This window comes from Hesperophylax consimilis, chromosome 20, assembly GCF_061612785.1.
Source record: "Hesperophylax consimilis isolate HC1 chromosome 20, BYU_Hcon_1.0, whole genome shotgun sequence".
NCBI lineage: Eukaryota > Metazoa > Arthropoda > Insecta > Trichoptera > Limnephilidae > Hesperophylax > Hesperophylax consimilis.
In genome coordinates this window covers 25,616,707-25,628,815 of record NC_142855.1, presented here as the reverse complement: position 1 = coordinate 25,628,815, position 12,109 = coordinate 25,616,707, and positions in this window count along the sequence as shown.

The following is a 12,109-nucleotide window of genomic DNA, read 5'->3' as shown; positions in this document are numbered from 1 at the left end:
ACACCCGTTCACGGTTGACGTTGGCTTCATGAGAACGGGCCGTTTTTACGACTCGTTTTTGTGTAAGTCGGCTCGTATGTGGAACGAGCTACCGGCATCTGTTTTTCCTCCCTCCTATAATCCGAGCCTCTTCAAGGCCCGCATTAACAAATCCCTTCCTACAGCCCCTACCTTACTCCGCCTCACAACGCCGCCCTACCGGGTGGTGACATAGTTCCCCTGTCTGTGCACTGCACAGGCAGGGACACTCTTGTGAGGTGTCACATAAAAAATAAAAAAAAAAATAAAAAAAAAGTGCATTATACGTCCAGAGAAGCATATTTGAAAGTACACAAAAGTACCTTGTTACGTGGTTAAAAAAAAATATTAAAAAAACCATGCTCATTATATTGGTAGTCGATCACACTTGTGATGACGGTTGATGCTATTAATCGAGTAGCAATGCATATATTTATTTATTTATTTATTTTATTTATTTATTTATCAAAAGAAAGTACATATTACATATTGGATGCTTTGCCTGTCCAACTAGGAAAGTTTCCCGTTCTAGGACAGACAAATTGACATGTTTAGTTCATATTATTACTGAAATTTTTTTTTTTTATAGTGAATACCTCACAAGAGTCCCAACTGCTCCCGTCTGGAGCCAGTGAGACTATGGCATCCCCAATTGGGGGATGTTGTGAGGCTGAAGGTAAGTGGGGAAGGGAAAGAGGAAGGTGGGGAAGTACCTGGCTATTCAGATCTAGACACTAAACACGGCTAAAGCCATTTGGAGCAACGTCTCAATTCTGAATGGTGGTCTTACACCAGGGCGATACTGGTAGTATCTTCCACTCTGGAACGTGCCGCAAATATACTATATATTATTTTAATTAATTAATTGTGAAATAACACAAATTAATCAAATAAAATTTATTTGCGCACGCCGGGTTCGAACCCGCGACCTTCGGAATGGCAGTCCAATGCGTTACCACTGGACTATGCCGGCCGTCTGTATGTACTGTCTAAATGTACATAATTACATAACAAAAACCAAAAAAGTTTCATTTTTCTCTGAAACTAAGTTGTGTAATAAAGAAAATGTATATAATAAATATAAGTACACATACATTGTTTTGTGAGAAGTAGAAAAAATTAATCTGGTAGCATATATTATAATCGGATTTACCGAATTAACCTGGTAACATAAAATATTAAAATTTACAGAGTATGAGGTAAGCTATATAAATGCTATAAAGGGGTGAAAAGTTTTCATACGAACGTAGAGTTATTTTATAATTGTTATACGTTTTAAGGTGCATGAATGAATTATGCGGTTTACATGATGATTTGTGTTCATCGTATAGGAAATGTTTCACACTCGTGAATACATAATAATTATCTAACTTAAGTTTTAGATTCTATCATTTGATAACAAAGTCAAATTTCCATCAAAAATGTGTAAATTTAATAATGTTTGATTTGCAGTATTTTTTAAGAAAAAAAGATGTATACTTTAAGAATATGGTTTGCAAGAGAAAGCTAGGCAAAATTAAGAAATTAATTTCTATCATGAGTTATAGAAAAAATGCCAAATAGAAATGTCTTTTCGTGCTTATTCCGATCCAAATCGCTTTGGAAAATGTACTTGCCGACCTGAGCGAGTTGTCGTCTTGGTTACAGGTGTGACAGCGACAAGTGTGTCCATAGTGACATTTTCTTCGACCGGAACGGAAGCAGGCTTGAGTCTGTCTATGGAGACGCGTTTAGGTTTGCCTCTTATTGAAATGACAAATGTTTTGTCGTTGCGCTCTTCTACCTTGTAAGGACCTTCATATGGATTCTGAAGAGGTTTTCTTACACTATCCGTTCTCAGGAATACGTGCGTGGTGACAGGTAGGTCTTTGTGTACGAAAAAATTTCTAGTACTGTGTTTGCTGGCAGGAGTCGATTTAATATGCTCGAACTTCCTTTGTAGACGTCCTACGTACGTGTCGGGTTCCTCACGGGGGGTTTCAGTGAAGATATCGCAAGGTAGCCTTAGTGTTCCGCCATAGGTGAGTTCAGCAGGCGAACCTTTTTAGTTCTTCAAGAACAGTCGCTCTCAACCCGAGCAATATGAGGGGGAGATTTTGGATCCAGTTCCGGTCATCACATGTCATGAGGGATGCCTTGAGTGTGCGATGCCATCTCTCTATTATCGCGTTCGCCTGTAGGTGATACGAAGTAGTTCTGTTGTGTTTGATGCCAAACTTTTCTGCAAGTTTTTTGAAGAGACAACTCTCGAACTGACGACCATGGTCCGTGGTGATGCTGCCCGGGGTTCCGTGACGAGAGATCAAATTTAATTGTAAGTCAGCATATGGCTCGTCACAAAAGATAATTATTATATTCACTCGAGACGAGACAAATGTTTTCTTTAAAGGTGGGTTAGCATGTGTCATGTCAGATAGCTCTTCCGAGAATATGTATATTTGCACTCGGAACAGGAAAAAGGTTTTTCTTCACTGTGAGTCAGCATGTGCCTCTTTAGATGGGCCTTCCCAGAAAATGAATAGTTGCACTCGGAACATGAAAAAGGTTTTTCTCCACTGTGAGTCAGCATGTGGCGCTTCAGATTGCATTTAAGAGAACATGAATAGTTGCACTCAGAACATGAAAAAGCTTTTTCTCCACAGTGAGTCAGCATGTGGATCGTCAGTTGGCCCTTTCGAGAACATGAATAGTTGCACTCGGAACATGAAAAAGGTTTTTCACCACTGTGAGTCAGCATGTGGTTCATCAGAGTGCCCCTTTGAGAAAATGCATAGTTGCACTCAGAACATGAAAAAGGTTTTTTTCCACTGTGAGTCAGCATGTGCCTCATAAGATCGCCCCTTCGAGAACATGAATAATTGCACTCAGAACATGAAAAAGGTTTTTCTCCACTGTGAGTTAGCATGTGGCTTGTCAGATTAGTCTTTCGAGAACATGAATAGTTGCACTCGGAACATGAAAAAGGTTTTTCACCACTGTGAGTCAGCATGTGGATCGTCAGAGAGCCCTTTTGAGAACATGAGTATTTGCACTCGGAACATGAAAAAGGTTTTTCTCCACTGTGAGTCAGCATGTGGCGCTTCAGATTGCATTTAAGAGAACATGAATAGTTGCACTCAGAACATGAAAAAGCTTTTTCTCCACTGTGAGTCAGCATGTGCCTCATAAGATCGCCCCTTCGAGAACATGAATAATTGCACTCAGAACATGAAAAAGGTTTTTCTCCACTGTGAGTCAGCATGTGTCTCGTCAGTTTGCTTTTTTTAGAACATGAATAATTGCACTCGGAACATGAAAAAGGTTTTTCTCCACTGTGAGTAAGCATGTGGCGCTTCAGATTGCATTTAAGAGAGCATGAATAATTGCACTCAGAACATGAAAAAGCTTTTTCTCCACTGTGAGTCAGTATGTGTCTCGTCAGATGGCCCTTTTGAGAACATGAATAGTTGCACTCGGAACATGAAAAAGGTTTTTCACCACTGTGAGTCAGCATGTGGTTCATCAGAGTGCCCCTTTGAGAAAATGCATAGTTGCACTCAGAACATGAAAAAGGTTTTTTTCCACTGTGAGTTAGCATGTGCATCGTTAGATTTCCCTTTAGAGAACATGAATAGTTGCACTCGGAACATGAAAAAGGTTTTTCTCCACTGTGAGTTAGCATGTGGCTTGTCAGATTAGTCTTTCGAGAACATGAATAGTTGCACTCGGAACATGAAAAAGGTTTTTCACCACTGTGAGTCAGCATGTGGATCGTCAGAGAGCCCTTTCGAGAACATGAGTATTTGCACTCGGAACATGAAAAAGGTTTTTCTCCACTGTGAGTCAGCATGTGGCGCTTCAGATTGCATTTAAGAGAACATGAATAGTTGCACTCAGAACATGAAAAAGCTTTTTCTCCACAGTGAGTCAGCATGTGGATCGTCAGTTGGCCCTTTCGAGAACATGAATAGTTGCACTCGGAACATGAAAAAGGTTTTTCACCACTGTGAGTCAGCATGTGGTTCATCAGAGTGCCCCTTTGAGAAAATGCATAGTTGCACTCAGAACATGAAAAAGGTTTTTTTCCACTGTGAGTTAGCATGTGCATCGTTAGATTGCCCTTTCGAGAACATGAATAGTTGCACTCGGAACATGAAAAAGGTTTTTCTCCACTGTGAGTTAGCATGTGGCTTGTCAGATTAGTCTTTCGAGAACATGAATAGTTGCACTCGGAACATGAAAAAGGTTTTTCACCACTGTGAGTCAGCATGTGGATCGTCAGAGAGACCTTTTGAGAACATGAGTATTTGCACTCGGAACATGAAAAAGGTTTTTCTCCACTGTGAGTCAGCATGTGGATCGTCAGTTGGCCCTTTCGAGAACATGAATAGTTACACTCGGAACATGAAAAAGGTTTTTCACCACTGTGAGTCAGCATGTGGATCGTCAGAGAGCCCTTTTGAGAACATGAGTATTTGCACTCGGAACATGAAAAAGGTTTTTCTCCACTGTGAGTCAGCATGTGGCGCTTCAGATTGCATTTAAGAGAACATGAATAGTTGCACTCAGAACATGAAAAAGCTTTTTCTCCACTGTGAGTCAGCATGTGCCTCATAAGATCGCCCCTTCGAGAACATGAATAATTGCACTCAGAACATGAAAAAGGTTTTTCTCCACTGTGCGTCAGCATGTGGCTCTTCAGGTGGCCACTTTGAGAACATGAATAATTGCACTCAGAACATGAAAAAGGTTTTTCTCCACTGTGAGTCAGCATGTGTCTCGTCAGTTTGCATTTATTAGAACATGAATAATTGCACTCGGCACATGAAAAAGGTTTTTCTCGTCTGTGAGTCAGCATGTGTTTCATCAGATTGCCCTTTCGAGAATATAAATTGTTGCACACCGAACATGACAAATGTTTTTTTCCTGTATGGGTGCTTAAATACCTTTTGAAAATCGACTTATTAGAATTGGAATAGGTGCAATGAGGACAAAGTAATTGTTTTTCCATAGGATGCGTCTTCAGATCTGTAGAGAAAAATAAAGAAATACGATTATAAAGACTCAACACGACTTAATATCAACACTAAGCATAAGGAAGCACAGAAAATTGATAAAAATGTATAAAAAATAAGAAGGCAGACATTATAAACAATAATAAATTATTTTTACCGGACTGGTCAATTCTTTCAAAGCGTTCTAAGCATTCCTTTTTTACATCCTGCAGGTCAATGTCAATTTCTATACAAGAGAATCCACCATCATTAACTTCTCGGCGTCCGAGTTCCTCTTTGACGGTAATAGTCTCCACATTAATGCAAGCTATAAAACAACATGCACCTACATTGATCATAGATGTAAAACACATTTAAAAGAAGCTTAAAATAGAAAAGATAAAATACATAATTGATCAACCCTGCAGAAGTGAGAAATAGGTGAAGAGAGTTCAATGTTGATTTAAAAAAATTAATGAGAACGATAACAGATGTCCGCTTCAGAAGGAAAAAGCATTTGCTCTTGAGCACCTTCAGTATGGAGTTGTTGTTTTAATTTAAGGGAGTTTTATTCCATCAATATGTATTTTTAACCTATGAGGATGAGGTGAAAACTTGAGGAATCGAGAACTTATTGTAAGCACGGTTTCTGTGATCGTAGGGTATGGTCACATCAAACCAATCACAAATAAACTCCTCAAAACAATACACATTTTCCTAAACATGAAAAAACATATATAAAATAAAACAATTGAAAAAAATAAACTTTGCACTTTGCCAATAATTTATAGAATATGGAATTATTGCTTGGGGAGGAGCAAAAAACTCGGCCATCGATTCGTTAGAAATCGCACGGAAAACGATCTTAAAGGTAATAGTATAAAAACATAGACTGACTGATACAGACCAAATATTTAACAGTTGTCACAACGTACTAGATAAACGCCTACGTTAAAACACTACTAAACTACATTTTTGACCAAAAAATCAAATATCAACATGCACAAAATTTCGCTAACAGACCAGTTAGACAAGCGTATAAAGAAAACACAAGAACTCCGACGGTAAATAAAAATTTGGACAAATACACTATCAATACCATGCTATAAAATCTTTCAACAGTCTAACACTTGAAAATAAAATTGAGGTAAACAAAAATAAATTCAGACACAAAATTAAAAAATGGATTTCAGAACAAAAAAGACATACTTACCAAAATTTCCTAACATAAAATAATAAAAACTGTACCAAACAAACAGAACTAACATTAAACACACATCACTCACAAACACACAACATATAATAGCAGTTAGAAGCATACATCCTAGTATAGTATTGACGCATCTCTATGCCCGCATCAAAATAATCAAAAATAAACATTAAAAAAGACAGTGAACTAAATCAAAAGTGCCTAACTAGCCTAAACTGGATATTGCGCGACAAACCAGCATATTTTTTATCTCAAGAAGTGGATTTTTTAGTGCATAAACCTCATCATAACACCTCTACAACTGTCACTTGATCAAAACGTTTCGGCTATCACTACAAATCAAAAAGTGAAAATAACTCAGTGGTGCTCCTCATTATTCAGTTAAAAACTTTAGTGGATTCTCTCTTATTCAAAGCCTGAATCAAAACATTAACCATGAATACTAAGTGCTCTACCTGTGGAATAAACATCGATAACCCCTCAGACTGCACTTCATGCTGCATCTGCGAAGGCATCTTCCATATTGCTTGTGCTGATTTCTATGAAACACCTCGCCGCACTGCAAGAAACTCCCAGTGGAAATGTAAAACCTGCATAAAAAACACAAAAAACCCAAAATTCCCAAACAAAACAACAAAAAACGAAGACCTGCCATCTATTGCCAAACAACCAAAACAGATAATCCAACCACAGAAACTGGAAAATGTTCTGCCCAATAACACAGAAAGTATCATACCCACAAACACAGATGGCGCTCATCGCACCATCTTAACTACAGAAATATTCACATCGGAAATTCAAACATTAAAAAATGAAATAATGAATCTTGTAGAGCAAAAATTCGATTTTTTTCTAAATAAATATGAAGCAATCGTCCAACAGAACGACGAAATCATAAAATCTATTCAATTTGTTGCTGACCAACAACAAGAAATGAAGAACCGTCTGGATACTGTCGAAAAATCAAATGTCAAAATCAACTCTGAAGCAATCGAATTAAAAAATCAGTATGCTGTCTTACAAAACATAATCTCCAAACAAGATGAAAAAATTGATCGACTGGAGTATCAAAGCCTTCTCTGTAACATCGATATAAGAGGCGTTCCCGAGACAACCGCTGAAAACAACATGGAATTAATGAAGAAAATATCAAAAAATATTAACCACAATAACACCTCTTCTCCTCTGAATACCGAAATCATAAAAATCTGCAGGCTGGGACAAAAAACATCCGAAAAAACCACGAGATCCATTATAGCGACATTTAATAACACCCAAGCACGAGACACCTTTTTAGACAAGATTAAATCATATATAAAATCTACTAATAGCAATCTTAACAAGCTTAACACAGTAGATCTTGGATTCTCGCAGGAAATAAATAGAATCTACATCTCGGAACACATAACTCCAAAAGGCAAATTTCTACTGGCCCAGACAAAAAAATTTGCTAAAGATCATCAATTCAAATACACATGGGTAAAATCTGGCCGTATCTTACTTAGGCAGACTGACGACTCGAACATAATATCAATACACAATGAAGGAGATATTGAACGAGTGAAACGTCAACTTATATGACTAACGATACACGATATTTAATGTCATCATGTACACATTTCCAAGTACCGCCACTCTATACCTCTTTAACCACTAAAAACATATTTTAATTAACAATAGCATTACTATCATTACACGTAACTGTAACTTACTAAATCCAAATTATCCAGGCTTATTTTTTTCCTAGTCTTGCCAACATCGTAATCCTCTTCAATCACACCACTCTCATTATCTATAAATATTTAAAAAAAAACAGCATACTATAGCCACAATTCTTGCTTTCTCTCTAAATATTACTTAATGATTATATCTTTGTATTATAACAGTCTTTATGTAAACATTGCTTATTACCCTGCAATACCAAAATATTATTATCTAAGTACCAGAAAGTCACCTCCTACACCAATAAAAATGTCATTGAACTTTGTTATGACAGAACTATGTATAGATACTGAAAAAAATTCTCACTACCATTATCATCTTTAAACACCTATGGCACCACTTTCACTCTTTTGCACTCAAATAATTCCTATCATTTTACCAGGTTCATCCATAAACACAAAAACATCATAGCAATAACCTCAAGTGAAACTAACCCCTCACACATCAGTGCTCATAACCACAAGTCATATCCTACACCACTTACCCTCAACACCAACGCTTACGTTCCTTACTTGCGTAACTCTGATTATACATGTAATCCATTCCACCATTATAATTATCTACATAGTTATAATCAAACAAATAAATCTGATACTTTCATTGCATTTAATAACCATTACGATTGTAGATCTTCTATGTATACTTACTTGTTTAATTAATGTTATTCTCTCAAAAACTGTAAAATTCACCCTCCATAACACAGGGTCATCCCTAGCATGGAGGGTGAAATATCACAAAAACCATATGTACCCTTCTAAGTCTTGTATTAATAAAATAAATAAATAAAAATGAATAAATAATATAAATAAACCAATTTTCTACTTTATTTCATTTAAATTTACTTGAATATTAAATCAATTTTTTTTAGTTTAAATTTATCTTATCTTATGTTTTTTTTTCTTCACCAACATTTTATACATTTTCCTTAAATGTATTATGAATATTATTTTGTATTATAAAATGGAGGCCTCAGCACGGGTTAGCCACCCAGTGAGGCCATCATTACTAAATTGTATTAAGAAATGTAAGATATTGTGCCAAATAATAAAATAAATGGTTCACGACTAGAAATTTGGAGGTCCCGGGATAAAATCCCAGCGTGCCCAAGCAAATTTTATTAAATTGATTCATGGTAATTCACAATATATTCTTATAGCACGTCCCTGAGTGGGAGATACTCTTGGTTTCATCTTGGTGTAATATGAAGAATTCATCATTTAAACATTGATTGAAATGACGAGATCTGAACAGCCGGGCACTTCCCACCTTTCACCTCCCTATATCCATCCCGTCCTTTATACTTCATCCACACAACATAAATTTACGTCAAGAGGTTGAGAGTTCAAGAGTTGGGACACGTGTGGGGTATTCACAAAAGTAAATAAAAATTATTAAGTTTATCTAATGTTATAGTTTGGCTGTTTCTGGCAAAGATATATAATGATGAAAACTAAAATAACTACCGCTAAAGAGGACAGCATTAATAAACACATGGCGACAGCGTTAATAAACACTGTCGCCATGGCATGGTGGCTGTGTATTATTTTAATTCTTCTCTACCTATTGTTGACATTTTGTAAATGTGTTTTTATTATATTAACCAAGTAGAATAGAACTTACTAAAATTATTAAAACACAGCACTTGCATACTGCGAATAACATCGTATGCATGGACATTTTGGAGGTCTCTTTTTGAAATTTTAAATGTAGATTCGTTTTTTTAAAAAATTAGCGTCCTTGCGAGAGCTCTGAAGGGGTACCATCAGTACCTAAAACAGGGCGGGGAAGTGGTGGGCCTCCTCCAAAATGTCGCCATGGCAATCCAAAATGGACTTGGATTAACATACAATTTATTTAACATAAGCAATGCAACTCACTGGCTGTCTGAGTACTCTCCGCATATTGCAAACATTCCTTCTTTACATTTGGGAGGTCGAAATCCATATACGTGTACGGCATTTCATCTCCGCCTTCTTCCTGGGGACCTGGTTCCGTTTTGATAGAAACAGTTTCTGGATTTACTAGATCCATGGCAACGCTGTCTCAGGGTTTGATAATTGGTAAACGACCAAACATATATATACCTGAAACAAACATAGTTGTGACGTAATCCAATGGGCTAAATATTTTGTTTGCTTGGAATATTCTGTCAAAACAATGATATCTTATATGAAACTGACATTTGAAATAAGTGATACATATTGTGACTATCTTGACCTTGAAGTTGACACTTCATTTCTGTTGATTTATACGATAATTTAAATGCTTTCGTAAAACTTTTTTTAAAAAGGTTGAGGTCTAACTGATAGTTTAAACATTCCTCAAATAAAATGACAATGGAGTCCATAACATAGATGCACCGATGGGCGTATGTTAAGATTGCTCGCATTCGATAGCCAAATCCCGTAGCCAAAGTTAAAGAACAGTGTTCGATTTGGAATAACGGCCGCTATCAAAATGATTATAGGAATTAATATAAGCATCAGTTCTTACCAGTAACTATCACAAGCCTTTCATGATAAATTTAACTGCGTGGGTAAAACAGTTAAAAGGATATTAAATAGAAACAAGTTGAAACGGCTGGCGATGAAAAAGTCAAAAGGCGATGTGTCAAAAAAATATAAAGTAATTTAGTTTTACATAGACAATAATATTGTCGTAGACAAGTACTGTTCCATTTGCTGAATTGCCTTAACTTATTTTGACCATAAGCCTAAGGATGAAAAAAATTACCCACGGGTTCATTCATTATTCCTCTTTGGCGGCTAAGAAATGCATTAATTTTGCAATTAAGTGAGGGTGGTTGGTTCCAGCCATTGCCTGTCGTAAGTTAAAACAGACCGGCTGTGATCTAGTGTGCATGTAATAGGAACATTTGTATGAAAGAAACGCGCTTCCGTTATGTACCTGATTCATATAATAAGTATTGGAAGATTCGAAACTTTGTTTACAGGTTAATAAAACAAATAAATTGTTTTCTAATTGGGCGGGTAAACTTACCATTTTATGACAGTATAGAACCAATTCACTTTCACGGGGAAAATAATATTTTGGCCCAATCGCATTCAATCTGCCAACGTCAATATTTTCCTTTACGTGAACGTTGGTTAATTAATTGAAATTGCAACACTGAGATTTCATCTCAAACACAAAATTATTACCTTAATTCTGTAATTTCTTTGGTAAAGCCTGTCGCCAACTAGTTGTCAGTAATTTGTTGGTTGTGAGATTTTGCGTTTACTAGTTTCGTCTTTTTGTAAATCTTCGGAGAAAACATTTACACCTCTCGAGGAATCCATCAACCTCGAAAGTTGAAGTAAAACAGAGATCCCCATAAATATACCACTCTCTAAATCGATATCTTCGGGCTTTTTGTATCCAACAGAATTATAAGGTACTTAACCACAGATATACAAGCAGTACTTACCTTGCGGAGCGGAGTAGTAGACAAGGTAGAAAAAACTCAAGGTCATATAAAAATAAGATGCAACCATAGACAATATAATTGCTCTCGGCCTAGTCCTTCGTTCCATTCATTCAGTCCAAAAAACTATTTTAAAAATAAAAAAAAACTTTTACAGTGTATTTCCTAAAGATGAAACTTGTTAATCTGAGAAGAAGAAACCCAAAATGACAAGAAATTTGCAAAAACACTGAAGAAAATTTTCAAAAAATGATTGTCCGGCAGTACGATGAATTCCGACATTTTTCTGACTATTTTGAACTCATGGTTACATATGTTTAAAAATCTTTAATTTCACCAAAACAATAAAATAATACAGGATAACACTAATCAATAACATGAATAAATTGGTCAATATAATAAATAACATTTATACGTTGTGGAAGAAGACAAATACCAAGTATGAAGCATTGTTTAGCAAAAAACCGAACGAATAACCTAAAAACTGTCAAATTCACTAAACTTGAACTTACGTAGGTAGGTTGAATATATGTTTGTAACTCGCTAACACTATACTGGCTTATATTGTATTTTTATCACGAACAACTACACGCAATATTTTCGAGGCGAAATGATATTATTTCGGCAACAAATGACAAACCGCGTGTATAAATAAACCACTCTCATTTTGTTTGAATGATTTGAAAAAAGTCTAACGACAAAATTCCGTCATCTCATTCTGTTACACAAGTCATTATGGTAGAGAGCGAGAGATCAAACCAA